The sequence below is a fragment of the Mustela nivalis genome (assembly GCF_964662115.1).
Source record: "Mustela nivalis genome assembly, chromosome: 20".
In the NCBI taxonomy this organism is placed as follows: Eukaryota; Metazoa; Chordata; class Mammalia; order Carnivora; family Mustelidae; genus Mustela; species Mustela nivalis.
This window is the reverse complement of record NC_139039.1, coordinates 25,553,504-25,562,268: the sequence shown is the minus strand read 5'-3', so window position 1 is coordinate 25,562,268 and position 8,765 is coordinate 25,553,504. Positions and strand designations below refer to the sequence as shown.

The window sequence follows — 8,765 nt, the reverse complement described above, 5'->3', positions numbered from 1 at the left end:
GCATCTTTTTAGCTAAATGTGTGTGTGTGGGGGGGGGGGTGCTGGGGGTGGAGTGGATGGTGGGGTGGCAGTGGTAGTGATGGTGGCCAGGATCTAAAACTATAATACGGGAAGTGACACAAAGTCCTTAAGGCTTGGACTGCAAGCCTTAAGAGATGTAAATCAACAAATGGAGATTTTGATCTAAAAGTAAGATCAGGGGCACCTGGGTGGTTCAGTCAGTTAAGCATCTGCCTTAACCTCAGGTCATGATCCCAGGGTCCCAGGATTGAGCCCTGCCCTGCATCAGGCTCCCTGCTTAGCGGGGAGCCTGCTTCTCCCTCTCCTGTTCCCCCTGCTTGTGCTCTTTTTCTGTCAATTAAATAAATTAAATCTTAAAAAAAAAATAAAGGTAAGATCATTGTCTATGTAAAGACTTCTCTCTTAATTATCATCTCCATAGGAAAAGAGAATATTTTCAGATTCTAGAGGCTATCATAAATGAAAATTTCCCGAAATCCAGGCGTCCAGACAAGCAAATTCATTTTCAATTGAGTGAATAGGAGACACAGATAGGGTGTCCCTCAGCTACTGCTCCCCTTCCCAGGAGTTGCCCGTGGTCAGGCCCAGCAGCTGCAGTCACACTTGCCTTCCTGGCTACGTTTGAGGAGACTACCAGTGGGTGGAGCAGAGTCTCGATCCTGAGAGCTTGGAATTCGGACTGAGAGGCTAGGAAGTCATTCCTGCAGGTCAGTGAACAGAGGACACCAGGGAGCAAGGGGAACCGTGTGGGTCACGTGCACACGTAAGCAGCGATTGCCGGTTTGCTGAGATCCTCGGAGTGGACAATGTGAGGGAACTCGAGTGAGCGAAGCTGACTGCCGGCTTCTTGGTCCAGTCCTCTGCGGGTCCCGGCTCTGCTTGATGTCCTTGGATTCCATTAGCCATCTCAAGAGCCTTCCATAAGGGCCTTTATGCTTCAACGAGTTTGAAGTGATGTCTTTACCAAAGGGCCTTGACTAGAAAAAATGGTAACCAAAGCGAACTGCCTAACCTGGCCAGTAATGAACACTGAGAAAGAAACGTAAATGGAAGCAACATTAAGGATGTATTAGTCATTTCTCCCTGCTGAAGATTTTAGAGCAATCATTCTTAGCTTTTTGGGGTTGTATCAGTAGAATTCTTTAAGTGGATGGACGTTATAGACCTTCTCTTTAAGGGAAAAAAACACATTTTGCATATAATCCATGTCCACGGGATAAATACTATTAAGTAATCAGTGTTTTGATTTGAGCCTTAATAAATGGGCACATATACCTGTCATTCTCATTGTGTCACCCACTTGGGTTATAAGCTTCTTTGTAAAGGAGGAAACCAGTTTTCTTGGTAAATTTTAGTTCCTTTAACCTCATGGCTCAATCAGAATTACTCAATGAGGGCGCCTGGGTGGCTCAGTGGGTTAGGCCGCTGCCTTCGGCTCAGGTCATGATCTCAGAGTCCTGGGATCGAGTCCCACATCGGGCTCTCTGCTCAGCGGAGAGCCTGCTTCCCCCACTCTCTCTCTCTGCCAGCCTCTCCATCTACTTGTGATTTCTCTCTGTCAAATAAATAAATAAAATCTTAAAAAAAAAAAAAAAGAATTACTCAATGAAGTTATAATCTGTTAAATTATGGGCACGTACGGTATCATAATACTTTTTTATAATATTAAAATACTTTTCGAATGCAAATCATGACCTGTGCCCCAAACGTAAATGTCTTATCAAGGAGGATTGAGAGTACTTCACATTGACGTGGAATGCTCTCTTACGAGGCCAATATTTTCTTCTCTCTTTTGAACTTGTAATTTATCGAAGGGCCCAAGAAGCTACACGTCAGCCTGTATTTGAATTTAGTCTCTACTACTTACCACATAACCCTGGTCAAGTTCTCCAGTCTTTTGAGACTAAATTTCTTCATTGGCAAATGAGGTCAACAATGGTATAGAATCATAAGGTTTTTGTGAGGGTTTAGTCAGATATTCCATTTAAAGCACTTGGCAAAATGCCTAGCACAGGATAACAAATATTAATTTGTTATCTAGATGAATTGACATAGAAATTTAGTCACAATATACTGTGAACTTGCTGCTCTTGAAAGGCCTTGTCTCCTGACTTGTCCTGCATCTTACACTAATACAGTAAGGGCCAGGACGCAGTCACGGTCAAGGTCCACTCAAGGCTTTCTTCCTTTTGAAATTCCCTCCCTCTCTTAGGCAGAACGAGCGACCTCTTCAGGCTTCCTTGGGTATTCCTCCTCACTGAGCTGGAATCCACTGTATAATTGGGCTCCATCTCCAGACTCGGAGACAGGGACCGAATTATTCTCCTCCTCTGCATCCCATAAGATAATTTGTGAATAAATACATGAGTAAAGATGCACAGAGCCAACAGTGAAGGAGATTCCTGCCCTTCCCCTCTCATTGATCAGATCCTGAGGGAGAGCAGAAGTGAAGAGGTTGGTATGAGAAGGATAAGGAACCTACAAACAGGGAAAGACTGACAGTTCTGTAGCCATGGTAACAAGGAGCCACCAACAATTGGTTTTAATCTGTCCGTGACAACTAGCCAAAGTGAACACGCTTTTGCAAACCAACCAGTGTTGGCTCTTGCTTATGAAAATCAGCCAATAAATTAGGACGGACCCACGCCAGTAAAAACACCCGAGTACCAGCCAATCCATAGGTCTCACCCAAGCAGCCATGCTTCCACAGATGATGTCAAGTTACTCACACTTCTGAAAGTCCATCAATCCCATGAATTCTACACTTCTCAAAAACCCTACATGAGATCAGCAGCCTGCTCTGTTCCTGGAGACCAGGCTTGGCAAGCACTGTTCTCCCTGACTAGAATCAGCCACGAGTTCAGTTTTGTTCTTTTATTTCAGATACTGGGAAATAGTCTCATCAGCCTTTCCCAATTCTGATGTAGACAATTTTTGTATTTAGATAAGTTTCATGTAACGTAATTCACAATCTTGTACATTTTACCGTATACAACTCAGTGATTTTAAGCATAGTCACACTGCTGTGCAACCATCGTCCTTGTTCAATTCCAGAATATTTCCTTTATCCTAAAAGGAAACTTTGTACTTCCCAATTGCCCGTCTCTTGACCACCTGCCAACCACCAGTCTACTTTCCATCTCTGGATGGAGATGTTCTTGATACGTCAGATGAATGGAATTATACAACCTTTTGGGTCTGGCTTCCTTGTTGACATGTTTCAACCTTCCTCCATGTTGGAAGTGGATCCATACTTCACTCCTTTTCATGGCCAAATAATAGACCACTGTATGGACAGAACACATAATTTTTAAATCCATCCTTCTGTAAATGGATACTTGGGTTGTTTCTACCTTTTGGTTATTGTGAATAATGCTGCTATGAACATTGGTGTACAAATATCTGTTTGTGAGCACCTGTTTTCAACTGGTTGACAGTTTTTTTTTTTTTTTCAGGACTTTGACTGTATCACCTAGGGGTGCCTCCCTGGCTGGGTCAGAGGAACCTGCAACCCTCGCTCTCAGAGTTGTGAGTTTGAGCCCCACACTGGGTGTGGGAATTACTTTAAGATAAAATCTGGAAAATAATAAACAAATAAACAAACCACCCTACTGCCTTCTAGCCTCCATGATTTTTTTTTTATTACTCAAAAATAAAATAAAAAAGTTAAAAATAACTTCATTTTTAAAAATTTCGTTTTCTCACTCTGTGCTGTGCCTTCAACATTTTCATGATTTCCTGGTCCTCAGTAAGAAACGCACACTCGATCCTGCCATGAACAAACTTAGCACACATGGAGCCATCACTGGTCCTGCTGACATGTTTTTTCATTTTAGACAATTTCATAAGAAGGGTAGGTCTCACGGCACGAACTCCTCGAATTGGCCTGGGCACACGCCACATACGGATTTTGGCACTTTCCCAACCCTCTTGGTACAAAGTGAAATTATTCTACCACCAGCGGTTCAGGACAGCCTAGTTTTGCTAGAAGCTGTATCACAGGACAGTCTACAGTAGTATGTTAGGTGCTGGACTGTTCTGGATGCCTATGGATTTCACCCCCAGAAGGGGAAAAAGCTCCATGATTTCAGATGAAAAATCAGCCAGTAAGTTTACCGAGGACCCATTTGCTGTGATGAGTTGCTTATCCAGAACAGGCAAATCCAGATTCCAAGAGCAGATTGGTGGCTGCCAGGGTTAGGAGGAAGAAGGAATGAGAAATAGTGCTCATGGGCGTGGGGTTTTCTCTTTGGAGTGATAAAAACGTTAAAAAGGAAATTAGTAATGATGATTGCATAGCTATGAATATAGTAAGATCTCTAAAATTGTCAACTTTGAAAGGATAAATTATGTCTTGAGCTGCTATAGAAAAATCTAAATTGGATGTCTCAAAGGCATCTCAGAATCAGTGTGCCCAACATCAAATCCTTGTTCTTTCATACCAAACCCGGTCTTCTTCCCGCGCTCGCTGGAGCTCAGAGTGGACCACCACCCACCTACTTCCACAATAGAAACTCTGGGTCATGCTTGCCACCTTGTTACTCCATTCCCCCAATATTTAGTCCATCCCTGAATCCTATCAATTTTACCTCCTAAATGGCTCTTTAATTTTCCCATCTGCCCCATCTTTAACGGTCCACCCCCAGCCGGCCTCTCTGGTTGACAACCCCTCTTGCCCGGCTTCCTCACGTGCGCTCTCCCACCCCTCTTCAAGTTGCCGTCCCCGCAGCGCTGGCAGCACTGGACTGCTCAGCACTTACCAACCCCATCAGCAAAGCAGGCCGCTTACAAATTGAGGCAAACTTCTTGGAAATTTTTGATATTTTCTATCAGTTAGGATACAGCATTTCTCTAAGTAACAGAAAAACCAGCTCAGACTTCCTGAGATAGTGGGAAAATGTATTATCTCATCTATCAAGCCCTGAGTAAGGCAGGCTCCACGGTTAAGCTCAGTCATGTCTTGAAGCACCTACATTTTTCCCTACTGCCATTCTGCTGCCTCCCCTCATGGTGGTAGGGGGCTGCCAGCATCAAATAGGAAGCACAGTTCCCCTATTCACATCCAGTGATGGAAGGAAAAGCTCCCTCAAGGATAAGTTCTTCCCATAGCTTGTATTAGGCAAATTTAACTTATAGGCATACCTGTGGACCAGGGAAAGGCCAAAACACTCACTCATGAAGGTCTGGACTGATTAAGGTCTACCTATGGACTGGATGGACAGCTGAATAAAATTTGAGAATCTGCTGAGGAGGAGGAAGACAGGAATGAGCACTTAGCCTTTATCCAGTAATATGGCTCTTCTTTTAGGCAAGACTTGAAACATAGGGAAAGGGTCCTAATACATTGCAGAAGGAGGAAGCTAACATTAGGAAAATACCATTTACGGCATGAGGTTTCCCCCTTCATATTTCAATATTCAAAACTCTGTCATCTGGCACAAACAGAATTTAACAATTTATCCAGAATTCAGTAAAGAGCTTCCCAATTTTTCTTACTGCGTTATGATAAAGTTAAATATAAAGATTATCATATGGGATCAAGAATGGGTCCTTCTTTTTCAAACATTTCCTTTTTGGGCTCTATACATTTATGCAATATATACCACACATCTACAATTGTGCCAGTGAGCCGTAAGTAAAAAGAAAACACATTTTAGGCACAGTTTGGGATAAGCTGAAAGACCTGAAACTGTTCTTTCAGTTAACAGACCTAGGTATATTATAGGTTAATTGAATTCTAAAAATCTGCTGTATTAAAAATCAAGTGCATCTAACCCAGATATAAGGGCTTCTCTGTGTCATCTTCATAAAAATGAGGTTATTATTTGACAGTATACATAAGTAACTAGCAAGCACTGAGTGTGTTATTCCCCTACCCATGTATGGTTGGCCCCTCATGGAAGTCTATGGTAGAAGCTCTCTTCCCTCCGTAGCAGGATCTGTAGCTGGTCAGTTAAAGAGAAAAGTCAGTGAAAGTGGGGAATCACAAAATTGTAATAAATATCCTGAAAATGTTATTTTTAATTAAAAACACACATGTCGGGCGCCTGGGTGGCTCAGTGGGTTAAGCCACTGCCTTGGGCTCAGGTCATGATCTCAGGGTCCTGGGATCGAGTCCCGGTCCTGGGCTCTCTGCTCAGCAGGGAGTCTGCTTCCCCCTCTTTCTCTGCCTGCCTCTCTACTTGTGATGTCCCTCTGTCAAATAAATAAATAAAATCTTTAAAATAAATAAATAAATAAAAACACACATGTCTATTCATCCATCATTCCTTTGTTATTGGGCTGAAAGGCCTTTTCTTGGAGTGGAGTCTATGGATGGGGGCAAAAGGGAAGACACGCATTAACACAAGCATGTGGTGCCACCAGTTGTAGTTTTGGTGGAGTGAGGACTCGAGCACCTGTGGAGAAGAATGAGGGCAGAATTCTGCTGAATTTTGACAGCACTTCCTCCATCCCAACCTATACATTTGTTTCGCCCAGACCTAATTCCACAGCATTTTTTCTTAAGACATGATAAAGACCTATCTTTAGAAATAGGTCCTGATATCAGATTGGTCTTTATCAGGTCTTCCCAAGCAGTCGACTTATTTTCACAGAGATCACAACTCTCTTCACACTCCTACTTGTCTACTTTGGGTGATATTTAATTAAATGATGTAGTTACTAAGTACAACTTGCATAAACAAGTTTGGGAACAAATGACTGACTTTTGGAAAGCATACAACTCAGAAGTGATTAGCCCATCAGGGACTAGCCTACTTACTAATTGTAAAAATTGCATAGGCCTTCAGCATTAGGGATGTTTTTCACACAGGACAGAGACTGGTTCAAAGGTCTGAGCCACAGGAAGGCAGAGCTGGTTTTAGAAACAGAAAATCTGAATTCAGAAACGGCACTTGAATTTATATGAAGTTATAAAACTTTTCTGAGAGGAATGCTAACAAATAGGATTTGAGCGACCTTTCGTTATGGAGTTTCCAGTAGGGCCAGTGATGCTTCCTTCTCTGGTGGAGGCCGTAATGCCTGATCCTCCTGTTGGATGTTGTTAGGGTCACTGCGTCTACTCTTGGTGAATGCCCTAAAATATTAAAATGTCTCTCTCTTTGAAGAAGGCAGAAAAGGAACTGCTTCTAGTTTATGTTTAAGAAAATACTTTTGGCTTTCAGCTCAGAGGAGGTGAAGGTGCAACTGTCTTCGGATGTCTCCAGTCTGGGTTCATCCAACATCGGCTGCCTCCACCATGCCACCTAAATTTGACCCCAACGAAATCAAAGTTGCATATGTGAGGCACACTGGTGGGGAAGTTGAGGCCATGTCTGCCGTGGCATAATCAGCCCCCCTGGGTCTTTCTCCAAAAAAGTTTGGTGACGACATCGCCCATCATTACAGTGAAACTGACATGCAGAACAGACAAGCCTGGATTGAAGTGGTACCTTCTGCCTCTGCCCTGATGATCAAAGCCCTCAAGGGACCACCAAGAGACAGAAAGAAGCATAAGAAACATTACTTGCCGTGGAAATAGCACTTGGGATGTGATTGTCGACACTGCCCAACAGATACAGCACCGATCTTGAGCCAGAGAATTCTCTGGAACCACCCAGTCTGTGGGCTGCAATGCTAATGGCGCCACCCTCATGATATCACAGATGACATCAACAGCGGTGCAGTGGAATGTCCAGCTCGTTAAAAACCAGAAAGGAAAATATTTCAATAAAGAATCATCTGACAACCAAAAAAGAAAAAAAATATACTGAAGTCTAAAGTAGCCTTAATGTGAGTCAGATTACTAAGGATAATAAAATTCTCCAAGAGAAGCCATTTGCTAATCAAGAGGGGGAGAAACGATCCTGTTTCCTGGTGCCCTCTTGTGATAAACGAGCATGTCTACAGTGGGGATTAGAAAGCTTTAAGATTCAAGTATCTGAAAGAGGTGATCTCCCTTCATTAATGCTTGGACTGCACACTAAGAGCTAGCCACCAAAAGGATGTGCTTGAGTGGGCCACAGGGTTAGAAGTGTTTCCTCTCCACCTCATAAATTATCTAAAATGAAATTACATTACTTTTAGAAGTAAAAGTAACAAAAACACCACCATGATTTACCACCACAGTTAGTTAATAAGCAGAACCACTTTAAAGTTTTGAACAGAACAACCTATAGCCCTAACATGAGGACCATCTTTTAGTAATTTTTTTTTTTTTTAAGATTTTATTTTTAAGTAATCTCTGCACCCAATGTGGGGCTTGAACTCACAACCCAGAGATCAAGAGTCACACCCTCTACCAAGTGAGCCAGCCAGGCATCCCCCTCTTCTAGTAATTCTTATTTAATTCAGGGGAAAGACCAGTAATTCTGTTTTCCTATTGTTTTGCCTCACACTGTGTAAGAACTTTTTTTTTTTTTTTAAGATTTTATTTATTTGTCAGAGAGAAAGGGAGCGAGAGCGAGCACAGGCAGACAGAATGGCAGGCAGAGACAGAGGGAGAAGCAGGCTCCCTGCCGAGCAAGGAGCCCGATGTGGGACTCGAACCCAGGACGCTGGGAAAGATTTTGTTTATTTATTTGACAAAGACACAGAGAGAGAGACAGTGAGAGGGAACACAAGCAAGGGGAGAGGGAGAGGGAGAAGCAGGCTACCCGAGGAGCAGGGAGCCAGATGCAGGGCTCGATCCCCGGAACCTGAGCCTAAGGCAGACATTTAACGACTGAGTCACCCAGGCACACCAAGAACTTAAAAATAACAAA

At 43.0% G+C, this 8,765-nt stretch overlaps 1 long non-coding RNA gene and 1 pseudogene across 2 annotated transcripts; one reads left to right on the top strand and one right to left on the bottom strand.

Annotated features, from left to right (window-relative positions):
* Positions 1–2,880: 2,880 nt before the first annotated feature.
* LOC309855235 lies at positions 2,881–6,001 on the bottom strand. The gene is made up of 2 exons (XR_014306688.1): positions 5,164–6,001; positions 2,881–4,268 (listed from the first exon to the last, which is right to left on the bottom strand). It is a non-coding gene; the product is annotated as an uncharacterized lncRNA (long non-coding RNA).
* An 11-nt stretch (positions 6,002–6,012) lies between these two features.
* On the top strand, positions 6,013–8,410 carry LOC309855234 (large ribosomal subunit protein uL11 pseudogene; annotated as a pseudogene). The gene has a single exon. The product of its transcript is annotated as a large ribosomal subunit protein uL11 pseudogene (transcript).
* The last annotated feature ends 355 nt before the right edge of the window (positions 8,411–8,765 follow it).